The sequence below is a fragment of the Cryptomeria japonica genome, unplaced genomic scaffold, assembly GCF_030272615.1.
Source record: "Cryptomeria japonica unplaced genomic scaffold, Sugi_1.0 HiC_scaffold_349, whole genome shotgun sequence".
NCBI classification, from domain to species: domain Eukaryota; kingdom Viridiplantae; phylum Streptophyta; class Pinopsida; order Cupressales; family Cupressaceae; genus Cryptomeria; species Cryptomeria japonica.
The window spans coordinates 14,790-40,000 of record NW_026729171.1 but is presented as its reverse complement, the minus strand read 5'-3'; the positions used below and the strand labels follow the sequence as shown (position 1 = coordinate 40,000).

The 25,211-nt window shown below is 61.1% G+C and overlaps 3 non-coding genes across 3 annotated transcripts; all 3 read left to right on the top strand.

Moving 5' to 3' along the window:
* The first annotated feature begins 12,230 nt into the window (after window positions 1-12,230).
* Window positions 12,231-12,349, top strand: LOC131870825 (5S ribosomal RNA). The gene has a single exon (XR_009369127.1). It is a non-coding gene; the product is annotated as a 5S ribosomal RNA (ribosomal RNA).
* A 5,915-nt stretch (window positions 12,350-18,264) lies between these two features.
* Window positions 18,265-18,383, top strand: LOC131870824 (5S ribosomal RNA). The gene has a single exon (XR_009369126.1). It is a non-coding gene; the product is annotated as a 5S ribosomal RNA (ribosomal RNA).
* Window positions 18,384-24,299: 5,916 nt separating this feature from the next.
* On the top strand, window positions 24,300-24,418 carry LOC131870814 (5S ribosomal RNA). Its single transcript, XR_009369116.1, has one exon. It is a non-coding gene; the product is annotated as a 5S ribosomal RNA (ribosomal RNA).
* The last annotated feature ends 793 nt before the right edge of the window (window positions 24,419-25,211 follow it).

The following is a 25,211-nucleotide window of genomic DNA, read 5'->3' as shown; positions in this document are numbered from 1 at the left end:
TCGATCAGCCCTCACAATGGCCCAAGGCCAGAGATCGGACTGCTACGATTTACCCCAACAATCATCGTGCCACTCTTCGCAGAGAGGTGATAGACGCCAACGAGCCCGCGCATAGCAATCGAGGTGTAAAAAGGGCGTTGAAGGCAGGAAGCCTGGACGAAAGAGGCTACGAGGTCACCTCGAAGCGGTCTAAGAATCGGGCGCACTTGGGGCGACTACCAGTGCCAACCCCTTATCCCGCGGTGCGTCCGACACACAGAAATTTCCAAGGCGGCCAAGGAGCCTCCCCGCATAGCAATCGGGGTGTGAGGTTACGGATGCAGCATTGATAGCAATCGAGGTGGGAGGCGAAGGATGCAGAAGTGAGAGCCGAGGGATGTAGCAGAGATAGCAATCGGGGTGTGTGATGCAGAAGAGATAGCAATCGAGGTGTGCGGTGGGAAGGGCCCAGCAGCCAGAATGCATGAAGCGACGGATGAAGCAGTGATGACAACCGGGCTGTGAGGAGAGGAGGGATGCAGCCAAGAAAGCAATCAGGGCTCGAGGCAAGGGATGCATCAAGGATAGCAATCATGTTGTGAGGCGAGATTCCAAAGGCTAAACGTGAGAGGCTGCAGGGTCGACTCAGAGAGGTCTATGCATGTGAGAGGCTGAAAGCAAGGTCAACTCGGAGCGGTCTATGCATCGGGCGCGCTTGGGGCGACTACCAGTGCCAACCCCTTATCCCGCGACGCGTCCGACAAAGAGAACGTTCCAAGGCGGCAGAGGAGGTTACCAGCCGAAGGATGCAGTAGCAATAACAGGTATAGTTCCGCGGCGGCCGAGAAGACTCACCGCATAGGAATCGGGATGCGAGGCGAGGGATGCGGCGGGAAGGCCCCGACGGCTAAACGGAAGAGGCTGCAGGGCCGCCTCGGAATGGTCCAAGCATCGGACGCGATTGGGACGACTACCAGTGCCAACCCCTTATCCCGCGATGCGTCCGATACACAGATAGTTCCAAGGCGGCCGAGGAGCCTCACCGCATATCAATCGGGGTGCGAGGCGAGGGATGGGGCGGGAAGGCCCCAACGGCTAGACGGAAGAGGCTTCAGGGCCACCTCGGAATGCTCCAAGCATCGGACGCGCTTGGGGCGACTACCAGTGCCAACCCCTTATCCCGCGATGCGTCCGATACACAGATGGTTCCAAGGCGGCCGAGGAGCCTCACCGCATAGCAATCGGGGGTGCGAGGCGAGGGATGGGGCGGGAAGGCCCCAACGGCTAGACGGAAGAGGCTTCAGGGCCGCCTCGGAATGGTCCAAGCATCGGACGCGCTTGGGGCGACTACCAGTGACAACCCCTCATCCCGCGATGCGTCCGATACGAAGATGGTTCCAAGGCGGCCGAGGAGCCTCACCGCATAGCAATCGGGGTGCGAGGTGGGGGATGCGGCGAGATGGCCCCAACGGCTAGACGGAAGAGGCCACAGGGCCGCGTCGGAATAGTCCAAGCATCGGACGCGCTTGGGGCGACTACCAGTGACAACCCCTTATCCCGCGATGCGTCCGATACGAAGATAGTTCCAAGGCGGCCGAGGAGCCTCACCGCATAGCAATCCGGGTGCGAGGTGGGGGATGCGGCGAGATGGCCCCAACGGCTAGACGGAAGAGGCTGCAGGGCCGCCTCGGAATAGTCCAAGCATCGGACGCGCTTGGGGCGACTACCAGTGACAACCCCTTATCCCGCGATGCTTCCGATACGAAGACAGTTCCAAGGCGGCCGAGGAGCCTCACCGCATAGCAATGGGGGTGCGAGGTGAGGGATGCGGCGAGATGGCCCCAACGGCTAGACGGAAGAGGCCACAGGGCCGCCTCGGAATAGTCCAAGCATCGGACGCGCTTGGGGCGACTACCAGTGACAACCCCTTATCCCGCGATGCATCCGATACGAAGATAGTTCCCAGGCGGCCGAGGAGCCTCACCGCATAGCAATCGGGGTGCGAGGCGAGGGATGCGGCGAGATGGCCCCAAAGGGTAGACGGAAGAGGCTGCGGGGCCGCCTCGGAATAGTCCAAGCATCGAACGCGCTTGGGGCGACTACCACTGCCAACCCCTTATCCCGCGATGCGTCCGATACACAGATAGTTCCGAGGCGGCCGAGGAGCTGGGGGATGCGGCGAGATGGCCCCAACGGCTAGACGGAAGAGGCTGCAGGGCCGCCTCGGAATAGTCCAAGCATCGGACGCGCTTGGGGCGACTACCAGTGACAACCCCTTATCCCGCGATGCGTCCGATACACAGATAGTTCCGAGGCGGCCAAGGAGCCTCACCGCATAGCAATCGTGGTGCGAGGTGGGGGATGCAGCGAGATGGCCCCAACGGCTAGACGGAAGAGGCTGCAGGGCCGCCTCGGAATGGTCCAAGCATCGGACGCGCTTGGGGCGACTACCACTGCCAACCCCTTATCCCGCGATGCGTCCGATACACAGATAGTTCCAAGGCGGCCGAGGAGCCTCACCGAATAGCAATCGGGGTGCGAGGCGAGGGATGCGGCGAGAAAGCCCCAACGGCTAGAGGGAAGAGGCTTCAGGTCCGCCTCGGAATGGTCCAAGCATCGGACGCGCTTGGGGCGACTACCAGTGACAACCCCTTATCCCGCGACGCGTCCGATACACAGATAGTTCCAAGGCGGCCGAGGAGCCTCACCGCATAGCAATCGGGGTGCGAGGCGAGGGATGCGGCGAGAAGGACCCAACGGCTAGACGGAAGAGGCTTCAGGGCCGCCTCGGAATGGTCCAAGCATCGGACGCGCTTGGGGCGACTACCAGTGACAACCCCTTATCCCGCGACGCGTCCGATACACAGATAGTTCCAAGGCGGCCGAGGAGCCTCACCGCATAGCAATCGGGGTGCGAGGCGAGGGATGCGGCGAGAAGGACCCAACGGCTAGACGGAAGAGGCTTCAGGTCCGCCTCGGAATGGCCCAACGGCTAGACGGAAGAGGCTTCAGGGCCGCCTCGGAATGGTCCAAGCATCGGACGCGCTTGGGGCGACTACCAGTGACAACCCCTTATCCCGCGACGCGTCCGATACACAGATAGTTCCAAGGCGGCCGAGGAGCCTCACCGCATAGCAATCGGGGTGCGAGGCGAGGGATGCGGCAAGAAGGACCCAACGGCTAGACGGAAGAGGCTTCAGGGCCGCCTCGGAATGGTCCAAGCATCGGACGCGCTTGGGGCGACTACCAGTGACAACCCCTTATCCCGCGACGCGTCCGATACACAGATAGTTCCAAGGCGGCCGAGGAGCCTCACCGCATAGCAATCGGGGTGCGAGGCGAGGGATGCGGCGAGAAGGACCCAACGGCTAGACGGAAGAGGCTTCAGGTCCGCCTCGGAATGGTCCAAGCATCGGACGCGCTTGGGGCGACTACCAGTGACAACCCCTTATCCCGCGACGCGTCCGATACACAGATAGTTCCAAGGCGGCCGAGGAGCCTCACCGCATAGCAATCGGGGTGCGAGGCGAGGGATGCGGCGAGAAGGACCCAACGGCTAGACGGAAGAGGCTTCAGGGCCGCCTCGGAATGGTCCAAGCATCGGACGCGCTTGGGGCGACTACCAGTGACAACCCCTTATCCCGCGACGCGTCCGATACACAGATAGTTCCAAGGCGGCCGAGGAGCCTCACCGCATAGCAATCGGGGTGCGAGGCGAGGGATGCGGCGAGAAGGACCCAACGGCTAGACGGAAGAGGCTTCAGGTCCGCCTCGGAATGGTCCAAGCATCGGACGCGCTTGGGGCGACTACCAGTGACAACCCCTTATCCCGCGACGCGTCCGATACACAGATAGTTCCAAGGCGGCCGAGGAGCCTCACCGCATAGCAATCGGGGTGCGAGGCGAGGGATGCGGCGAGAAGGACCCAACGGCTAGACGGAAGAGGCTTCAGGGCCGCCTCGGAATGGTCCAAGCATCGGACGCGCTTGGGGCGACTACCAGTGACAACCCCTTATCCCGCGACGCGTCCGATACACAGATAGTTCCAAGGCGGCCGAGGAGCCTCACCGCATAGCAATCGGGGTGCGAGGCGAGGGATGCGGCGAGAAGGACCCAACGGCTAGACGGAAGAGGCTTCAGGGCCGCCTCGGAATGGTCCAAGCATCGGACGCGCTTGGGGCGACTACCAGTGACAACCCCTTATCCCGCGACGCGTCCGATACACAGATAGTTCCAAGGCGGCCGAGGAGCCTCACCGCATAGCAATCGGGGTGCGAGGCGAGGGATGCGGCGAGAAGGACCCAACGGCTAGACGGAAGAGGCTTCAGGGCCGCCTGGGAATGGTCCATGCATCGCACGCGCTTGGGGCGACTACCAGTGACAACCCCTTATCCCGCGACGCGTCCGATACACAGATAGTTCCAAGGCGGCCGAGGAGCCTCACCGCATAGCAATCGGGGTGCGAGGCGAGGGATGCGGCGAGAAGGACCCAACGGCTAGACGGAAGAGGCTTCAGGGCCGCCTCGGAATGGTCCAAGCATCGGACGCGCTTGGGGCGACTACCAGTGACAACCCCTTATCCCGCGACGCGTCCGATACACAGATAGTTCCAAGGCGGCCGAGGAGCCTCACCGCATAGCAATCGGGGTGCGAGTCGAGGGATGCGGCGAGAAGGACCCAACGGCTAGACGGAAGAGGCTTCAGGGCCGCCTCGGAATGGTCCAAGCATCGGACGCGCTTGGGGCGACTACCAGTGACAACCCCTTATCCCGCGATGCGTCTGATACACAGATAGTTCCAAGGCGGCCGAGGAGCCTCACCGCATAGCAATCGGGGTGCGAGGCAAGGGATGCGGCGAGAAGGACCCAACGGCTAGACGGAAGAGGCTTCAGGGCCGCCTCGGAATGGTCCAAGCATCGGACGCGCTTGGGGCGACTACCGTTGCCAACCCCTTATCCCGCGATGCGTCTGATACACAGATAGTTCCGAGGCGGCCGAGGAGCCTCACCGCATAGCAATCGGGTTGCGAGGCAGATTATTGGGAAGGGAACCCCCTGGGATGCGGCTCAAGCAGTGCCCAAAGGGACTGGAATGCGGAATCACATCGAGAGACCCAAATGCTATACGAGGGCTCAAATCGAATTATCGATTTGGCCACGACATGGACGCATCGGAACGACTACCTTTGCCGAACCACTCGCAATTGCATCCATACCGAAACCAATAGACATTTCCGTTAGAGCCCTCGCATAGCATTCGGGAATCTCGCATGCCCCTCTAAATCGACCAATGCTGGCGCTCAACGAAAATCCGAGCGCTACCACCGTTCGAGCGCCAGCATTGGTCGAGTTAGAGGGGCACGGGGGAGAATGCTCCAGTCAACACCTCCCCTATATAAGTTATTTGTCCGATTCTCGCACAACCGTAGTCTGCCTCGTCGAATCAAACAACGGTCCCAGATTCCGACTTCCGTTCCGTAGAGACCCAAAAGCTAGATGGAGGCTCGCAAGAAAGAGAGTCGGCGCATAGCAATCGGGTTTCTCGAACGTTTAGGGACCGAGCTCACTTGCGGATAGGGCAAAATCCGCCAAGCAACCCAAAAGCTAGACGGGGGCTCGAATCGAATCGCCTAGGCGGCCACAACAACGACGTGTTGGATCGACTACCAGTGCCAAACCATTCAGCAAGACTAGTCTGTGTCGAGGCCGGATAGAGATTCTCAGAGAGCGCCCGTATAGCATTTAGGAGACCTGCCGCGTCCCTCACACTCGACAAATGGTGGTGCACGTTTATAAATCCGAGCGATCCCAACCCTTTCAAGCACCAACATCGGTCGAGATAGAGGGGCACGGAGGGGGCTGCGTGAGACAACACAGTCCCCTATATAAGTTATTTGTCCGATTCTCACACATCCGAAGAATGGTCATCAAATCGGACAACAGCCCAAACTTCCGACTTCCGTCCCAGAAAGCCCAAGAGCTATCTAAAACGTTCATGGCCGGAACTCGATCGCGGCTATACCAGTCCGCCAAGCAACCCAAAAGCTAGACTGGAGCTCTAGTCGAATCACCTCTGTGGCCATTGCAAGGACGTGTTGGAGCGACTACCATTGCCGAACCATTCCGCAGGTCGAGTCCATACCAAGGCCGCATAGAGATTCACGATGAGCTCCTGCATAGCAATCAGGAGACTTGCCGTGTCCATCACAATCGATAAATCCTGGTGCAAGATTTTTGCATCCGAGCGCTCCAACCAGTCGAGCACCAGCATCAATCGACATAAACGGGCACGGGGGGAGGATGCTCGAGAACACTACCTCCCCTATATAAGTTATTTGTCCGATTCTCAAGCAGCCGAAGTCTGGTCATCGAATCGGGTCAAAGACCACAACTTCCGACTTTACCCACAATGCAAGTCATCGAATCGAACATCGGCCCCCGAGTCGGACTCCATGCGTATGTCAGGTCATCGGACCCAAATTCCGCCTTCCTGCGCATGGCGGGCCATCAATATCAACTCGGTCATCGGACCCAAACTCCGCCTTTCTGCGCATGGCACGCCTTCAAATCGGTCATCGGACCCAAATTCCGCCTTCCTGTGCATGGCGGGCCATCAACATCAACTCGGTCATCGGACCCAAATTCCGCCTTTCTGCGCATGGCACGCCATCAACTCGGTCATCGGACCCAAATTCCGCCTTCCTGCGCATGGCAGGTCATCGGACACAAATTCAGACCTCGCCAATATGCCTACGTATCGAATCGGTCATCGGACCCAACTTCCGACTTCATCCATACTGTAGGGTCTTTGAGGTTGGCGCGGTGCGCTCAACCCGGGGAGTCGACCCATCGAAGCATACACCTCCCCTATATAAGCTATTTGTCCGATTCCCACACCTGTGTAGTTTGCACCTCTGACCAGGACATCGACCCCAACTTCCGAACTCGACTGCAACGACGGCACCAGCGCCTTGGTGCGCACCTTGCGACGCACAGTCCCAACATTCGCCTTCCTGCACATGGCAGGTCATCGGACCCAAATTCCGACCTCGCGAGTATGCCTACATATCGAATCGGTCATCGGACACAACTTCCGACTTCATCCATACCGTAGGGTCTTTGAGGTTGGCGCGGTGCGCTCAACCCGGGGAGTCGACCCAACGAAGCATACACCTCCCCTATATAAGCTATTTGTCCGATTCCCACACCTGTGTAGTTTGCACCTCCGATCAGGACATCGACCCCAACTTCCGAACTCGCCTGCAACGACCGAACCAGTGCCTTGGTGCGCACCTTGCAACGCACAGTGCCAACATTCGCCTTCCTGCACATGGCAGGTCATCGGACCCAAATTCCGACCTCGCGAGTATGCCTACATATCGAATCGGTCATCGGACCCAACTTCCGACTTCATCCATACCGTAGGGTCTTTGAGGTTGGCGCGGTGCGCTCAACCCGGGGAGTCGACCCAACGAAGCATACACCTCCCCTATATAAGCTATTTGTCCGATTCCCACACCTGTGTAGCTTGCACCTCCGATCAGGACATCGACCCCAACTTCCGAACTCGACTAAAAAGACCGCACCAGCACCTTGGTGTGCACCTTGCAACGCACAGTGCCAACATTCGCCTTCCTGCACATGGCAGGTCATCGGACCCAAATTCCGACCTCATGAGCATACCTACTAATCGAATCGGTCATCGGACCCAACTTCCGACTTCATCCATACCGTAGGGTCTTTGAGGTTGGCGCGGTGCGCTCAACCTGGGGAGTCGACCCATCGAAGCATACACCTCCCCTATATAAGCTATTTGTCCGATTCCGACACCTGTGTAGTTTGCACCTCCGCTCAGGACATCGACCCCAACTTCCGAACTCGCCTGCAACGACCGAACCAGCGCCTTGGTGCGCACCAAAAGTGCGCACTTTTGGAGGGCACTTTTGTGCGCTCCAAAGGTGCGCACTTTTGGAGGGCACTTTTGTGCGCTCCAAAGGTGCGCACTTTTGGAGGGCACTTTTTGGAGGGCACTTTTGTGCGCTCCAAAGGTGCGCACTTTTGGAGGGCACTTTTTGGAGGGCACTTTTCTGCGCTCCAAAGGTGCGCACTTTTGGAGGGCACTTTTTGGAGGGCACTTTTCTGCGCTCCAAAGGTGCGCACTTTTGGAGGGCACTTTTTGGAGGGCACTTTTCTGCGCTCCAAAGGTGCGCACTTTTGGAGGGCACTTTTTGGAGGGCACTTTTCTGCGCTCCAAAGGTGCGCACTTTTGGAGGGCACTTTTGTGCACTCCAAAGGTGCACACTTTTGGAGGGCACTTTTTGGAGGGCACTTTTCTGCACTCCAAAGGTGCGCACTTTTGGAGGGCACTTTTTGGAGGGCACTTTTGTGCGCTCCAAAGGTGCGCACTTTTGGAGGGCACTTTTTGGAGGGCACTTTTGTGCGCTCCAAAGGTGCGCACTTTTGGAGGGCACTTTTGTGCACTCCAAAGGTGCGCACTTTTGGAGGGCACTTTTCCTGCGCTCCAAAGGTGCACACCTAGGTGAGCACCTTCGACCACACCTTGTAGCACACCAAACTCTGACTTTCGACTTCATCCGCAATGCAGGGTCTTTGAGGTTGGCGCAATGCGCACAACCAGGGGAGTCGACCCATCAAACCCAACACCTCCCCTATATAAGCTATTTGTCTGATTCTCATACATGCGTAGCCTGCAGGAGCAATTAGGACATCGACCCCAACTTTCGGCTTCTAAACGAAAACAAGGTCTTTGAGGTTGGTGTAATGCGAACAACTAGGGGAGTCAACCCATCAAACCCAACACCTCCCCTATATAAGCTATTTGTCTGATTCTCATACATGTGTAGTCTACAGGAGCAATTAGGACATCGACCCCAACTTTTGACTTCTTAACGAAAACAAGGTCTTTGAGGTTGACGTAATGCGCACAACCAGGGGAGTCGACCCATCAAACCCAACACCTCCCCTATATAAGCTATTTGTCCGATTCTCATACATGTGTAGCCTACAGGAGCCATTAGGACATTGACCCCAACTTTTGACTTCTTAACGAAAACAAGGTCTTTGAGGTTGGCGTAATGCGCACAACCAAGGGAGTTGACCCATCAAACCCAACACCTCCCCTATATAAGCTATTTGTCTGATTCTCATACATGTGTAGCCTGCAACAACGATTAGGACATCCACCCCAACTTCTGAATTCGTCTGCGTTGACCGCACCAAAGGTGCACGCCTTGGTGCTCACCAAAATCCGACTTCCGACTTCTTCTGCTATGCGGGGTCTTTGAGGTTGGCGCAGTGCGCACAACCAGGGGAGTCAACCCACCGAATGCAACACCTCCCCTATATAAGCTATTTGTCTGATTCTCATACATGCGTAGACTGCAGCAATGATTAGGACATCCACCCCAACTTTTGACTTCTTAAACAAGACAGGGTCTTTGAAGTTGGTGCAGTGCACACAACCAGGGGAGTCGACCCATCAAACGCAACACCTCCCCTATATAAAGCTATTTGTCCGATTCTCATACGTGTAGTCTGCAGCAGCGATTAGGACATCGACCCCAACTTCCGAATTCGTTTGCATTGACCGCACCAAAGGTGCACGCCTTGGTGTGCACCTTGGAGTGCACTTTGGTGCTCACCTCGGTGCACACTTTGGTGTGCACCTCGGTGTGCACCAAAGGTGCGCACCTTGGAGCGCACCAAAGGTGTACACTTTGGAGCGCACCACATAGGGTCTTTGAGAGGTTGGCGCAGTGCGCACACCAAGGTGGGTGTTGAGGTGCGTGCCGAGGTGGGTGGGTGCTAGGGTGCGCTCCATGGTGGGTGCCAGGGTGGGTGCGTGCTAGGGTGGATTCCAAAGAGGGTCATAGGGTGGGTGCCAAGGTGGGTTGGTGATATAGTGGGTTCAAAGGTGGGTACTAGGGTGGGTTCCAAGGTGGGTCACAAGTTGGGTGCCAGGATGCGTGGGTGTTAGGTTGGGTGCCAAGGTGGGCTCCTGCGTGGGTGGGTGCTAGGGTGGGTTTCAAGGTGGACGCGAGGGCGGGTGCCAAGGTGGGTAACAAGTTGGGTGTTAGGATGGGTGAGTGCTAGAGTGGGTGCCAAGGTGGGTGGGTGCTAAGGTGGATGCCAAGGTGGTTCACAGGGTGGGTGGGTTCTAGGGTGAGTTCCAAGGTGGGTCACAGGTTTAGTGCTAGGGTGCGTGTCAAGGCGGGTGTCGAGGTGCCTGGGTGCTAGGGTGTGGATGCCAATGTGGGTCATAGGGTGGGTACTAGGGTGGGCTGCAATGTGGGTGCCAAGGTGGGTAACATGCTCGGTTGGTTCTAAATTGGGTGTCAGGGTGGGTGTGCACCCACCTTGCCCGAGGTGGGTGCCAAGGTGCCAGTGTGGGTGGGTGCTAAGGTGGATGCCAAGGTGGGTGAGAAGGTGGGTGATAGGTTGAGTGGTAGGATGGGTGGGTGCCAAGATGGGTCACAGGGTGGGTGCAAGGGTGGGTAGGTGCTAGGGTTGGTGTCAGGGTGGGTGGGTGCTAGGTTGGGTTCCAAGGTGGGTGCGAGGGTGAGTGTCAAGGTGGGTCACAGGTTAGGTGCTAGGATGGGTGAGTGCTAGGGTGCAAAGGTGCCAGGGTGGGTGCTAGGATGGGTCGATGCTAGGGTGAGTGGCAAGGTGGGTCCACAAGTGTCAAGGTGGGTGCCGAGGTGGGTGCCAACTTGGGTTCCAAGGTGGGTGCCAAGTGGGCGACTGCTATGGTGGATGCCAAGGTGGGTCACGGGGTGGGTGCCAAGTTGCTAGGTTGTGTTCCAAGGTGGGTGCCAACGTGGCTGCTAGGGTGCGTGGGTTAAAGGGTGTGTCACAACGTGGGTGCCAGGATGGGTGCGCACCCACACTGGCCAAGACGGGTGCAAGGTTGGGTTCCAAGCCCGGTCACAGGCTGGGTGCTAGGATGGGTGGGTGCCAAGGTGGGCACCAGGGTGGGTGCACCCACCCTGGCCAAGGTGGGTCACGGGGTGGGTCCTAGGGTGGGTAACGGGGTGGGTACTAAGGTGCGTGCCAAGGTGGGTCATGGGGTGGGTGCCAAGGTGGGCACCAGGGTGGGTGTGCACCAACCCTAGCCAGGGTAGGTCACGGGGTGGTTGTCGGGGTGGGCGTCAAGGAGCCAAGGTGGGTGGCAAGTAGCCAAGTTGCGTGCCAAGGTGGGTGTCGGGGTGGGTGCCAAGGATCCAAGGTGGGTGCCAAGGAACCAAGGTGGGTGTCTGGGTGGGTGCCGAGGTGGGAGCCAGGGTGGGTCCCAAGGTGAGTGCAAAGGTGGGTGCCAGGGTCAAGGTGAGTGCCAATGTGGGTTCCAAGGTGCCAGGGTCAGGGTGAGTGCCAATGTGGGTTCAAAGGTGCTAAGTTGGGTGCGAGGTTGGGTGCGAGGGTGGGTGGGTGCCAAGGTGTGCTAGGTGGAAGCCCGGGTGGGTCGGCATCCCATGGGTGTCGAGTTGGGTGCCTGATGGGTGCTTCTTGTCAAGTTTTAGTCGTTGGGACTCATTTCGAGCCTTAGAGGTCGTTTCTTGTCCGGTTGCCCTGTCTTCGACCTGGGAACCCAATTTTGGTCCTCGGGTCCCATTTTTTTTTGTCTCGCATCCCACTTTTGGCCTGTGGCCTTTTCGGGGTCGATTCTCGTTTTGGGCATCAGAGCATGTTTCTTCTCCTAAAACCCAATATTTGTTTATTAAGTCTCGGAACACATTTTTGTTCTCGTGGACCCATCATGGGTCTTGGAACGCATTTGTGGTCCTTGGGTCCCATTTTGCATCCCGAAACTTGTGTTTTGGTGCTTGATCCGTATTTTGGGTGCCCACCTTGCACCAAGTGCGCACCCGGGGCAAACCGAGCGCCTTGGTGCACCGGGGCAAGATCGAGCGTGCACCCGAGGCGCCCCGAACATGCACCAAGGTGCACTCGGCCCACATGTGAGCGCAGGTCGTTGCGCCCGAGGTGGTGTGTGGGCACCGCGTTGCAGACGGGACACTGCACGCACACGACGCCCCGTCCAGGTGCACGCACGTAGGCCGGGCCGGGTGCACACCCGACGCCCTAGCAAGGTGCGCGCACCCGGGCAGGGCTCACACTTGGCGAACGGGGCGCACTTCGCGAGGGAGGGTGTGCACCTCGACGGGGGTGGGTGGCCGGGGTGGATTCGCACGTGGGTCGCGGTTTGCTAAGTACACACTGCGACAAGCTCATAACGGGTGCGATCATACCAGCGTTAGTGCACCGGATCCCATCAGAACTCCGCAGTTAAGCGCGCTTGGGCCGGAGTAGTACTGGGATGGGTGACCTCCCGGGAAGTCCCGGTGTTGCACCCTTTTTTAGTTTTTCGCCGGGCGTCGCAATGCTATTTGAATAAACCTTTTGCCCGTTTGCGTTCTCGTCGGGGCCGGGCCGGGCCGGGGTGCGCTGCCCGCACTACCGCGCGCGCGGGGGCGACACCGAGCGCGCACCCGAGGCGCCCCGAGCACACAGGCCACGGTGCAACCCGGGCGTTGTGCGCGCACCCCGGTGCGCCCGAGGTGCTGCGCGCGCACCCAGGTGAAATCGGTGTGCACCTCGGCCAGTGCGCGCTCGGTCGAGTCGCGCACGTTGGCCAAGGTGCACGGTGATGTTTCTTACTCTAAGGTTCCGCACCAGACGCCCGGGACAGGTGAGCGAAGCTGGGCGGGGCCGGGTGCGCGGCCGGGGCAGGTGCACGCAGCTGGAGAGAGCTTTGGAGCACACCAGAGGTGCGCACCTTGGAGCACACTTCGGAGCGCACCAATGATGCGCTCCATTCAAAAGTTTCCTGAAAAGGCAAAAAAAGTTGAGATTATAGAATTTCCCACTTGAGAGATTGTAAAAAAAAAAAATTTAAAATGAAGGAAACGCGGGTGCCAAGGTGTGCGCGCCCGGGTGCGCAGCCCAGCCAAGGTGTGCGCACCAAGGCGCCCACCCTGGCGAAGGTGCACGCAAGGTGCGCACCCGAGGCAAACCGGACAATTAACCCAACTTTCGACTTCGCGCGCACCTGCGCACCTTGGAGCGCACTTCGGAGCGCTCCTTGTTGCGCACCAATCTTGGGCACCTCGGAGTGCACCATGGCGCCCACCAAGGTGCGCACCCGGGGCAAACCGAGCTCCGACTTCGTGCGCACCTTGGAGCGCACGAAAGGTGCGCACCATGGCGCCCACCAAGGTGCGCAGCCCAGCCAAGGCGTGCGCATCAAGGTGCGCACCCTGGCGAAGGTGCGCACCCGGGGCAAACCGAGCTCCGACTTCGTGCGCACCTTGGAGCGCACAAAGGGTGCGCAACCCAGCCAAGGTGTGCGCACCCCGGGCAAACCGAGCTCCGAATCGTGCGCACCTTGGAGCACACTTCGGAGCCCTCCTTGGTGCGCACCGATGTTGCGCACCTCGGAGCGCACCCGGGGAAAACAATGCAATTAACCCGACTTTCGACTTCGTGGGCACCTCGGAGCGCTCTCGGGTTCGCACCTCGGAGCACACCGAGGTGCGCACCTTTGATGCGCTGCCTTCACCAATTTCCAGAAAAGGCAAGAAAACATTGAGAAGGTGTGCGCACCGAGGTGCCCACCCTGGCGAAGGTGCACGCGAGGTGCGCACCCGGGGCAAACCGGGCTCCGACTTCGTGCACGCCATGCTGCGCACCTTGGAGGGCCATGGTGCGCACCTTGGAGCACACTTCGGAGCGCTCAATGGTGCCCAACCCAGCCAAGGTGCCCACCGCGGCGAAGATGCACGCGAGGTGCGCACCCGGGGCAAACCGGGCTCCGACTTCGTGCACGCCGCACCTTGGAGCACACTTCGGAGCGCTCCTTGGTGCGCACCAGGGCGCGCAACCCAGCCGAGGTGCCCACCCCGGCGAAGGTGCACGCGGGGTGCGCACCCGAGGCAAACCGGGCTCCGACTTCGTGCACGCCATGGTGCCCACCGCGGCGAAGGTGCACGCGAGGTGCGCACCCGGGGCAAACCGGGCTCCGACTTCGTGCACGCCGCACCTTGGAGCACACTTCGGAGCGCTCCTTGGTGCGCACCAGGGCGCGCAACCCAGCCGAGGTGCCCACCCCGGCGAAGGTGCACGCGAGGTGCGCACCCGGGGCAAACCGGGCTCCGACTTCGTGCACGCCATGGTGCCCACCGCGGCGAAGGTGCACGCGAGGTGCGCACCCGGGGCAAACCGGGCTCCGACTTCGTGCACGCCGCACCTTGGAGCACACTTCGGAGCGCTCCTTGGTGCGCACCATGGTGCCCACCAGGGCGCGCAACCCCGCCGAAGGTGCACGCGAGGTGCGCACCCGGGGCAAACCGGGCTCCGACTTCGTGCACGCCGCACCTTGGAGCACACTTCGGAGCGCTCCTTGGTGCGCACCAGGGCGCGCAACCCCGCCGAAGGTGCACGCGAGGTGCGCACCCGGGGCAAACCGGGCTCCGACTTCGTGCACGCCATGGTGCGCACCAGGGTGCCCACCGCGGCGAAGGTGCGCACCCGGGGCAAACCGGGCTCCGACTTCGTGCACGCCGCACCTTGGAGCACACTTCGGAGCGCTCCTTGGTGCGCACCAGGGCGCGCAACCCAGCCGAGGTGCCCACCCCGGCGAAGGTGCACGCGAGGTGCGCACCCGGGGCAAACCGGGCTCCGACTTCGTGCACGCCATGGTGCCCACCGCGGCGAAGGTGCGCACCCGGGGCAAACCGGGCTAGGACTTCGTGCACGCCGCACCTTGGAGCACACTTCGGAGCGCTCCTTGGTGCGCACCATGGTGCCCACCAGGCCGCGCAACCCAGCCAAGGTGTGCGCACCAAGGTGCACGCGAGGTGCGCACCCGGGGCAAACCGGGGTCCGGCTTCGTGCACGCCGCACCTTGGAGCACACATCGGGGCGCTCCCGGGTTCGCACCGGCGTTGCGCACCGTGGTGGGCACCTCGGAGCGCACCGTGGTGGGCACCTCGGAGCACACCAAGGTGGGCAGCGAGGTGCGCACCTTTGATGCGATGCCTTCACTAATTTCCATAAAAGGCAAAAGAAAACGAGATTTTAAAATTTCCGTTTTGAAAGATAGTGAGAAAAAGGGAATGCTGGTGCCATCTTGAGCCCGCCCTGGTGCGCAGCCCAGCCAAGGTGTGCGCACCAAGGTGCCCACCCTGGCGAAGGTGCGCGCCCGGGCAATTAACCCAACTTCCAACTTCGCGCGCGCCAGGGTGGGAGCGCACCCAACAACCGGGCCTGGGAAGAGCCAATGCGAGAAACCCCACCAAACGCTCTGACAAAAAAAGAGGGGGCGCTCCAGTAACCCCGCTTCGGAGCGCACCCTGGGCAAACCCAGCCAGGGTGCCCACCCCGGCCAAGGTGCAGGCGAGGTGCGCACCCGGGGCAAACCGGGCTCCGACAACGTGCACGCCGCACCTTGGAGCACACTTCGTAGCGCTCCCGGGTGCGCACCTCAGAGCACACCAAGGTGGGCAGCGAGGTGCGCACCTTTGATGCGCTGCCTTCACTAATTTCCAGAAAAGGCAAAAAAAAGAGGAGATTTTAAAATTTCCGTTTTGAAAGATAGTGAAAAAAACGGAACGCGGGTGCCATCTTGAGCCCGCCCGGGTGCACAGCCCAGGTAAGGTGCCCACCCTGGCAAAGGTGCGCACCCGGGCAATTAACCCTACTTCCGACTTCGTGCGCGCCAGGGTGGCAACCGGGCCTGGGAAGAGCCAATGCGAGAAACCCCACCAAACGCTCCGACAAAAAAAGAGGCGGCGCTCCAATAACCCCGCTTCGGAGCGCAGCCGGGGCAAACCCAGCCAAGGTGCCCACCCCGACGAAGGTGCACGCGAGGTGCGCACCCGGGGCAAACCGGGCTCCGACAACGTGCACGCAGCACCTTGGAGCACACTTCGAAGCACTCCCGGGTGCCCACCGGCGTTGCGCACCGTGGTGGGCAGCGAGGTGCGCACCTTTGATGCGCTGCCTTCACTAATTTCCAGAAAAGGCAAAAAAAAATGAGATTTTAAAATTTCCGTTTTGAAAGATAGTGAAAAAAACGGAACGCGGGTGCCATCTTGAGCCCGCCCTGGTGCGCAGCCCAGGCAAGGCATGCGCACCAAGGTGCCCACCCGCGGTGCACGCCCGGGGCAAACCGGGCTCCGACTTCGTGCAGGCCGCACCTTGGAGCACACTTCGGAGCGCTCCTTGGTGCGCACCATGGTGCCCACCAGGGCGCACCCGGGGCAAACCGGGCTCCGACTTCGTGCACGCCGCACCTTGGAGCACACATCGGAGCGCTCCCAGGTTCGCACCAGCGTTGCGCACCTTTGATGCGCTGCCTTCACTAATTTCCAGAAAAGGCAAAAAAAAACGATATTTTAAAATTTCCGTTCTGAAAGATAGTGAAAAAAACGGAACGCGGGTGCCATCTTGAGCCCTTCCTGGTGCGCAGCCCAGGCAAGTTGTGCGCACCAAGGTGCCCACCCTGGCGGAGGTGCGCGCCCGGGGCAAACCGGGCTCCGACTTCGTGCACTGCATGGTGCCCACCAAGGCGCGCAACCCAGCCAAGGTGCCCACCGCAGCGAAGGTGCACGCGAGGTGCGCACCCGAGGTGCACACCCGGGGCAAACCGAGCTCCGACTTCGTGCACGCCGCACCTTGGAGCACACTTCAGAGCGCTCCTTGGTGCGCACCAGGGCGCGCAACCCAGCCAAGGTGCTCACCCCGGCGAAGGTGCACGCGAGGTGCGCACCCGGGGCAAGCCGGGCTCGGACTTCGTGCACGCCGCACCTTGGAGCACACATCGGAGCGCTCCCGGGTTCGCACCAGCATTGCGCACCTTTGATGCGCTGCCTTCACTAATTTCCAGAAAAGGCAAAAAAAAAAAAAAAACGAGATTTTAAAATTTCCGTTTTGAAAGATAGTGAAAAAAACGGAACGCGGGTGCCATCTTGAGCCCGCCCTGGTGTGCAGCCCAGGCAAGTTGTGCGCACCAAGGCACCCACCCTGGCCAAGGTGGGTCACGGGGTGGGTCCTAGGGTGGGTAACGGGGTGGGTACTAAGGTGCGTGCCAAGGTGGGTCATGGGGTGGGTGCCAAGGTGGGCACCAGGGTGGGTGTGCACCAACCCTAGCCAGGGTAGGTCACGGGGTGGTTGTCGGGGTGGGCGTCAAGGAGCCAAGGTGGGTGGCAAGTAGCCAAGTTGCGTGCCAAGGTGGGTGTCGGGGTGGGTGCCAAGGATCCAAGGTGGGTGCCAAGGAACCAAGGTGGGTGTCTGGGTGGGTGCCGAGGTGGGAGCCAGGGTGGGTCCCAAGGTGAGTGCAAAGGTGGGTGCCAGGGTCAAGGTGAGTGCCAATGTGGGTTCCAAGGTGCCAGGGTCAGGGTGAGTGCCAATGTGGGTTCAAAGGTGCTAAGTTGGGTGCGAGGTTGGGTGCGAGGGTGGGTGGGTGCCAAGGTGTGCTAGGTGGAAGCCCGGGTGGGTCGGCATCCCATGGGTGTCGAGTTGGGTGCCTGATGGGTGCTTCTTGTCAAGTTTTAGTCGTCGGGACTCATTTCGAGCCTTAGAGGTCGTTTCTTGTCCGGTTGCCCTGTCTTCGACCTGGGAACCCAATTTTGGTCCTCGGGTCCCATTTTTTTTTGTCTCGCATCCCACTTTTGGCCTGTGGCCTTTTCGGGGTCGATTCTCGTTTTGGGCATCAGAGCATGTTTCTTCTCCTAAAACCCAATATTTGTTTATTAAGTCTCGGAACACATTTTTGTTCTCGTGGACCCATCATGGGTCTTGGAACGCATTTGTGGTCCTTGGGTCCCATTTTGCATCCCGAAACTTGTGTTTTGGTGCTTGATCCCTATTTTGGGTGCCCACCTTGCACCAAGTGCGCACCCGGGGCAAACCGAGCGCCTTGGTGCACCGGGGCAAGATCGAGCGTGCACCCGAGGCGCCCCGAACATGCACCAAGGTGCACTCGGCCCACATGTGAGCGCAGGTCGTTGCGCCCGAGGTGGTGTGTGGGCACCGCGTTGCAGACGGGACACTGCACGCACACGACGCCCCGTCCAGGTGCACGCACGTAGGCCGGGCCGGGTGCACACCCGACGCCCTAGCAAGGTGCGCGCACCCGGGCAGGGCTCACACTTGGCGAACGGGGCGCACTTCGCGAGGGAGGGTGTGCACCTCGACGGGGGTGGGTGGCCGGGGTGGATTCGCACGTGGGTCGCGGTTTGCTAAGTACACACTGCGACAAGCTCATAACGGGTGCGATCATACCAGCGTTAGTGCACCGGATCCCATCAGAACTCCGCAGTTAAGCGCGCTTGGGCCGGAGTAGTACTGGGATGGGTGACCTCCCGGGAAGTCCCGGTGTTGCACCCTTTTTTAGTTTTTCGCCGGGCGTCGCAATGCTATTTGAATAAACCTTTTGCCCGTTTGCGTTCTCGTCGGGGCCGGGCCGGGCCGGGGTGCGCTGCCCGCACTACCGCGCGCGCGGGGGGCGACACCGAGCGCGCACCCGAGGCGCCCCGAGCACACAGGCCACGGTGCAACCCGGGCGTTGTGCGCGCACCCCGGTGCGCCCGAGGTGCTGCGCGCGCACCCAGGTGAAATCGGTGTGCACCTCGGCCAGTGCGCGCTCGGTCGAGTCGCGCACGTTGGCCAAGGTGCACGGTGATGTTTCTTACTCTAAGGTTCCGCACCAGACGCCCGGGACAGGTGAGCGAAGCTGGGCGGGGCCGGGTGCGCGGCCGGGGCAGGTGCACGCAGCTGGAGAGAGCTTTGGAGCACACCAGAGGTGCGCACCTTGGAGCACACTTCGGAGCGCACCAATGATGCGCTCCATTCAAAAGTTTCCTGAAAAGGCAAAAAAAGTTGAGATTATAGAATTTCCCACTTGAGAGATTGTAAAAAAAAAAAATTTAAAATGAAGGAAACGCGGGTGCCAAGGTGTGCGCGCCCGGGTGCGCAGCCCAGCCAAGGTGTGCGCACCAAGGCGCCCACCCTGGCGAAGGTGCACGCAAGGTGCGCACCCGAGGCAAACCGGACAATTAACCCAACTTTCGACTTCGCGCGCACCTGCGCACCTTGGAGCGCACTTCGGAGCGCTCCTTGGTGCGCACCAATCTTGGGCACCTCGGAGTGCACCATGGCGCCCACCAAGGTGCGCACCCGGGGCAAACCGAGCTCCGACTTCGTGCGCACCTTGGAGCGCACGAAAGGTGCGCACCATGGCGCCCACCAAGGTGCGCAGCCCAGCCAAGGCGTGCGCATCAAGGTGCGCACCCTGGCGAAGGTGCGCACCCGGGGCAAACCGAGCTCCGACTTCGTGCGCACCTTGGAGCGCACAAAGGGTGCGCAACCCAGCCAAGGTGTGCGCACCCCGGGCAAACCGAGCTCCGAATCGTGCGCACCTTGGAGCACACTTCGGAGCCCTCCTTGGTGCGCACCGATGTTGCGCACCTCGGAGCGCACCCGGGGAAAACAATGCAATTAACCCGACTTTCGACTTCGTGGGCACCTCGGAGCGCTCTCGGGTTCGCACCTCGGAGCACACCGAGGTGCGCACCTTTGATGCGCTGCCTTCACCAATTTCCAGAAAAGGCAAGAAAACATTGAGAAGGTGTGCGCACCGAGGTGCCCACCCTGGCGAAGGTGCACGCGAGGTGCGCACCCGGGGCAAACCGGGCTCCGACTTCGTGCACGCCATGCTGCGCACCTTGGAGGGCCATGGTGCGCACCTTGGAGCACACTTCGGAGCGCTCAATGGTGCCCAACCCAGCCAAGGTGCCCACCGCGGCGAAGGTGCACGCGAGGTGCGCACCCGGGGCAAACCGGGCTCCGACTTCGTGCACGCCGCACCTTGGAGCACACTTCGGAGCGCTCCTTGGTGCGCACCAGGGCGCGCAACCCAGCCGAGGTGCCCACCCCGGCGAAGGTGCACGCGGGGTGCGCACCCGGGGCAAACCGGGCTCCGACTTCGTGCACGCCATGGTGCCCACCGCGGCGAAGGTGCACGCGAGGTGCGCACCCGGGGCAAACCGGGCTCCGACTTCGTGCACGCCGCACCTTGGAGCACACTTCGGAGCGCTCCTTGGTGCGCACCAGGGCGCGCAACCCAGCCGAGGTGCCCACCCCGGCGAAGGTGCACGCGAGGTGCGCACCCGGGGCAAACCGGGCTCCGACTTCGTGCACGCCATGGTGCCCACCGCGGCGAAGGTGCACGCGAGGTGCGCACCCGGGGCAAACCGGGCTCCGACTTCGTGCACGCCGCACCTTGGAGCACACTTCGGAGCGCTCCTTGGTGCGCACCATGGTGCCCACCAGGGCGCGCAACCCCGCCGAAGGTGCACGCGAGGTGCGCACCCGGGGCAAACCGGGCTCCGACTTCGTGCACGCCGCACCTTGGAGCACACTTCGGAGCGCTCCTTGGTGCGCACCAGGGCGCGCAACCCCGCCGAAGGTGCACGCGAGGTGCGCACCCGGGGCAAACCGGGCTCCGACTTCGTGCACGCCATGGTGCGCACCAGGGTGCCCACCGCGGCGAAGGTGCGCACCCGGGGCAAACCGGGCTCCGACTTCGTGCACGCCGCACCTTGGAGCACACTTCGGAGCGCTCCTTGGTGCGCACCAGGGCGCGCAACCCAGCCGAGGTGCCCACCCCGGCGAAGGTGCACGCGAGGTGCGCACCCGGGGCAAACCGGGCTCCGACTTCGTGCACGCCATGGTGCCCACCGCGGCGAAGGTGCGCACCCGGGGCAAACCGGGCTAGGACTTCGTGCACGCCGCACCTTGGAGCACACTTTGGAGCGCTCCTTGGTGCGCACCATGGTGCCCACCAGGCCGCGCAACCCAGCCAAGGTGTGCGCACCAAGGTGCACGCGAGGTGCGCACCCGGGGCAAACCGGGGTCCGGCTTCGTGCACGCCGCACCTTGGAGCACACATCGGGGCGCTCCCGGGTTCGCACCGGCGTTGCGCACCGTGGTGGGCACCTCGGAGCGCACCGTGGTGGGCACCTCGGAGCACACCAAGGTGGGCAGCGAGGTGCGCACCTTTGATGCGATGCCTTCACTAATTTCCATAAAAGGCAAAAAAAAACGAGATTTTAAAATTTCCGTTTTGAAAGATAGTGAGAAAAAGGGAATGCTGGTGCCATCTTGAGCCCGCCCTGGTGCGCAGCCCAGCCAAGGTGTGCGCACCAAGGTGCCCACCCTGGCGAAGGTGCGCGCCCGGGCAATTAACCCAACTTCCAACTTCGCGCGCGCCAGGGTGGGAGCGCACCCAACAACCGGGCCTGGGAAGAGCCAATGCGAGAAACCCCACCAAACGCTCTGACAAAAAAAGAGGGGGCGCTCCAGTAACCCCGCTTCGGAGCGCACCCTGGGCAAACCCAGCCAGGGTGCCCACCCCGGCCAAGGTGCAGGCGAGGTGCGCACCCGGGGCAAACCGGGCTCCGACAACGTGCACGCCGCACCTTGGAGCACACTTCGTAGCGCTCCCGGGTGCGCACCTCAGAGCACACCAAGGTGGGCAGCGAGGTGCGCACCTTTGATGCGCTGCCTTCACTAATTTCCAGAAAAGGCAAAAAAAAGAGGAGATTTTAAAATTTCCGTTTTGAAAGATAGTGAAAAAAACGGAACGCGGGTGCCATCTTGAGCCCGCCCTGGTGCACAGCCCAGGTAAGGTGCCCACCCTGGCAAAGGTGCGCACCCGGGCAATTAACCCTACTTCCGACTTCGTGCGCGCCAGGGTGGCAACCGGGCCTGGGAAGAGCCAATGCGAGAAACCCCACCAAACGCTCCGACAAAAAAAGAGGCGGCGCTCCAATAACCCCGCTTCGGAGCGCAGCCGGGGCAAACCCAGCCAAGGTGCCCACCCCGACGAAGGTGCACGCGAGGTGCGCACCCGGGGCAAACCGGGCTCCGACAACGTGCACGCAGCACCTTGGAGCACACTTCGAAGCACTCCCGGGTGCCCACCGGCGTTGCGCACCGTGGTGGGCAGCGAGGTGCGCACCTTTGATGCGCTGCCTTCACTAATTTCCAGAAAAGGCAAAAAAAAATGAGATTTTAAAATTTCCGTTTTGAAAGATAGTGAAAAAAACGGAACGCGGGTGCCATCTTGAGCCCGCCCTGGTGCGCAGCCCAGGCAAGGCATGCGCACCAAGGTGCCCACCCGCGGTGCACGCCCGGGGCAAACCGGGCTCCGACTTCGTGCAGGCCGCACCTTGGAGCACACTTCGGAGCGCTCCTTGGTGCGCACCATGGTGCCCACCAGGGCGCACCCGGGGCAAACCGGGCTCCGACTTCGTGCACGCCGCACCTTGGAGCACACATCGGAGCGCTCCCAGGTTCGCACCAGCGTTGCGCACCTTTGATGCGCTGCCTTCACTAATTTCCAGAAAAGGCAAAAAAAAACGATATTTTAAAATTTCCGTTCTGAAAGATAGTGAAAAAAACGGAACGCGGGTGCCATCTTGAGCCCTTCCTGGTGCGCAGCCCAGGCAAGTTGTGCGCACCAAGGTGCCCACCCTGGCGGAGGTGCGCGCCCGGGGCAAACCGGGCTCCGACTTCGTGCACTGCATGGTGCCCACCAAGGCGCGCAACCCAGCCAAGGTGCCCACCGCAGCGAAGGTGCACGCGAGGTGCGCACCCGAGGTGCACACCCGGGGCAAACCGAGCTCCGACTTCGTGCACGCCGCACCTTGGAGCACACTTCAGAGCGCTCCTTGGTGCGCACCAGGGCGCGCAACCCAGCCAAGGTGCTCACCCCGGCGAAGGTGCACGCGAGGTGCGCACCCGGGGCAAGCCGGGCTCGGACTTCGTGCACGCCGCACCTTGGAGCACACATCGGAGCGCTCCCGGGTTCGCACCAGCATTGCGCACCTTTGATGCGCTGCCTTCACTAATTTCCAGAAAAGGCAAAAAAAAAAAAAAAACGAGATTTTAAAATTTCCGTTTTGAAAGATAGTGAAAAAAACGGAACGCGGGTGCCATCTTGAGCCCGCCCTGGTGTGCAGCCCAGGCAAGTTGTGCGCACCAAGGCACCCACCCTGGCCAAGGTGGGTCACGGGGTGGGTCCTAGGGTGGGTAACGGGGTGGGTACTAAGGTGCGTGCCAAGGTGGGTCATGGGGTGGGTGCCAAGGTGGGCACCAGGGTGGGTGTGCACCAACCCTAGCCAGGGTAGGTCACGGGGTGGTTGTCGGGGTGGGCGTCAAGGAGCCAAGGTGGGTGGCAAGTAGCCAAGTTGCGTGCCAAGGTGGGTGTCGGGGTGGGTGCCAAGGATCCAAGGTGGGTGCCAAGGAACCAAGGTGGGTGTCTGGGTGGGTGCCGAGGTGGGAGCCAGGGTGGGTCCCAAGGTGAGTGCAAAGGTGGGTGCCAGGGTCAAGGTGAGTGCCAATGTGGGTTCCAAGGTGCCAGGGTCAGGGTGAGTGCCAATGTGGGTTCAAAGGTGCTAAGTTGGGTGCGAGGTTGGGTGCGAGGGTGGGTGGGTGCCAAGGTGTGCTAGGTGGAAGCCCGGGTGGGTCGGCATCCCATGGGTGTCGAGTTGGGTGCCTGATGGGTGCTTCTTGTCAAGTTTTAGTCGTCGGGACTCATTTCGAGCCTTAGAGGTCGTTTCTTGTCCGGTTGCCCTGTCTTCGACCTGGGAACCCAATTTTGGTCCTCGGGTCCCATTTTTTTTTGTCTCGCATCCCACTTTTGGCCTGTGGCCTTTTCGGGGTCGATTCTCGTTTTGGGCATCAGAGCATGTTTCTTCTCCTAAAACCCAATATTTGTTTATTAAGTCTCGGAACACATTTTTGTTCTCGTGGACCCATCATGGGTCTTGGAACGCATTTGTGGTCCTTGGGTCCCATTTTGCATCCCGAAACTTGTGTTTTGGTGCTTGATCCCTATTTTGGGTGCCCACCTTGCACCAAGTGCGCACCCGGGGCAAACCGAGCGCCTTGGTGCACCGGGGCAAGATCGAGCGTGCACCCGAGGCGCCCCGAACATGCACCAAGGTGCACTCGGCCCACATGTGAGCGCAGGTCGTTGCGCCCGAGGTGGTGTGTGGGCACCGCGTTGCAGACGGGACACTGCACGCACACGACGCCCCGTCCAGGTGCACGCACGTAGGCCGGGCCGGGTGCACACCCGACGCCCTAGCAAGGTGCGCGCACCCGGGCAGGGCTCACACTTGGCGAACGGGGCGCACTTCGCGAGGGAGGGTGTGCACCTCGACGGGGGTGGGTGGCCGGGGTGGATTCGCACGTGGGTCGCGGTTTGCTAAGTACACACTGCGACAAGCTCATAACGGGTGCGATCATACCAGCGTTAGTGCACCGGATCCCATCAGAACTCCGCAGTTAAGCGCGCTTGGGCCGGAGTAGTACTGGGATGGGTGACCTCCCGGGAAGTCCCGGTGTTGCACCCTTTTTTAGTTTTTCGCCGGGCGTCGCAATGCTATTTGAATAAACCTTTTGCCCGTTTGCGTTCTCGTCGGGGCCGGGCCGGGCCGGGGTGCGCTGCCCGCACTACCGCGCGCGCGCGGGGGCGACACCGAGCGCGCACCCGAGGCGCCCCGAGCACACAGGCCACGGTGCAACCCGGGCGTTGTGCGCGCACCCCGGTGCGCCCGAGGTGCTGCGCGCGCACCCAGGTGAAATCGGTGTGCACCTCGGCCAGTGCGCGCTCGGTCGAGTCGCGCACGTTGGCCAAGGTGCACGGTGATGTTTCTTACTCTAAGGTTCCGCACCAGACGCCCGGGACAGGTGAGCGAAGCTGGGCGGGGGCCGGGTGCGCGGCCGGGGCAGGTGCACGCAGCTGGAGAGAGCTTTGGAGCACACCAGAGGTGCGCACCTTGGAGCACACTTCGGAGCGCACCAATGATGCGCTCCATTCAAAAGTTTCCTGAAAAGGCAAAAAAAGTTGAGATTATAGAATTTCCCACTTGAGAGATTGTAAAAAAAAAAAATTTAAAATGAAGGAAACGCGGGGTGCCAAGGTGTGCGCGCCCGGGTGCGCAGCCCAGCCAAGGTGTGCGCACCAAGGCGCCCACCCTGGCGAAGGTGCACGCAAGGTGCGCACCCGAGGCAAACCGGACAATTAACCCAACTTTCGACTTCGCGCGCACCTGCGCACCTTGGAGCGCACTTCGGAGCGCTCCTTGGTGCGCACCAATCTTGGGCACCTCGGAGTGCACCATGGCGCCCACCAAGGTGCGCACC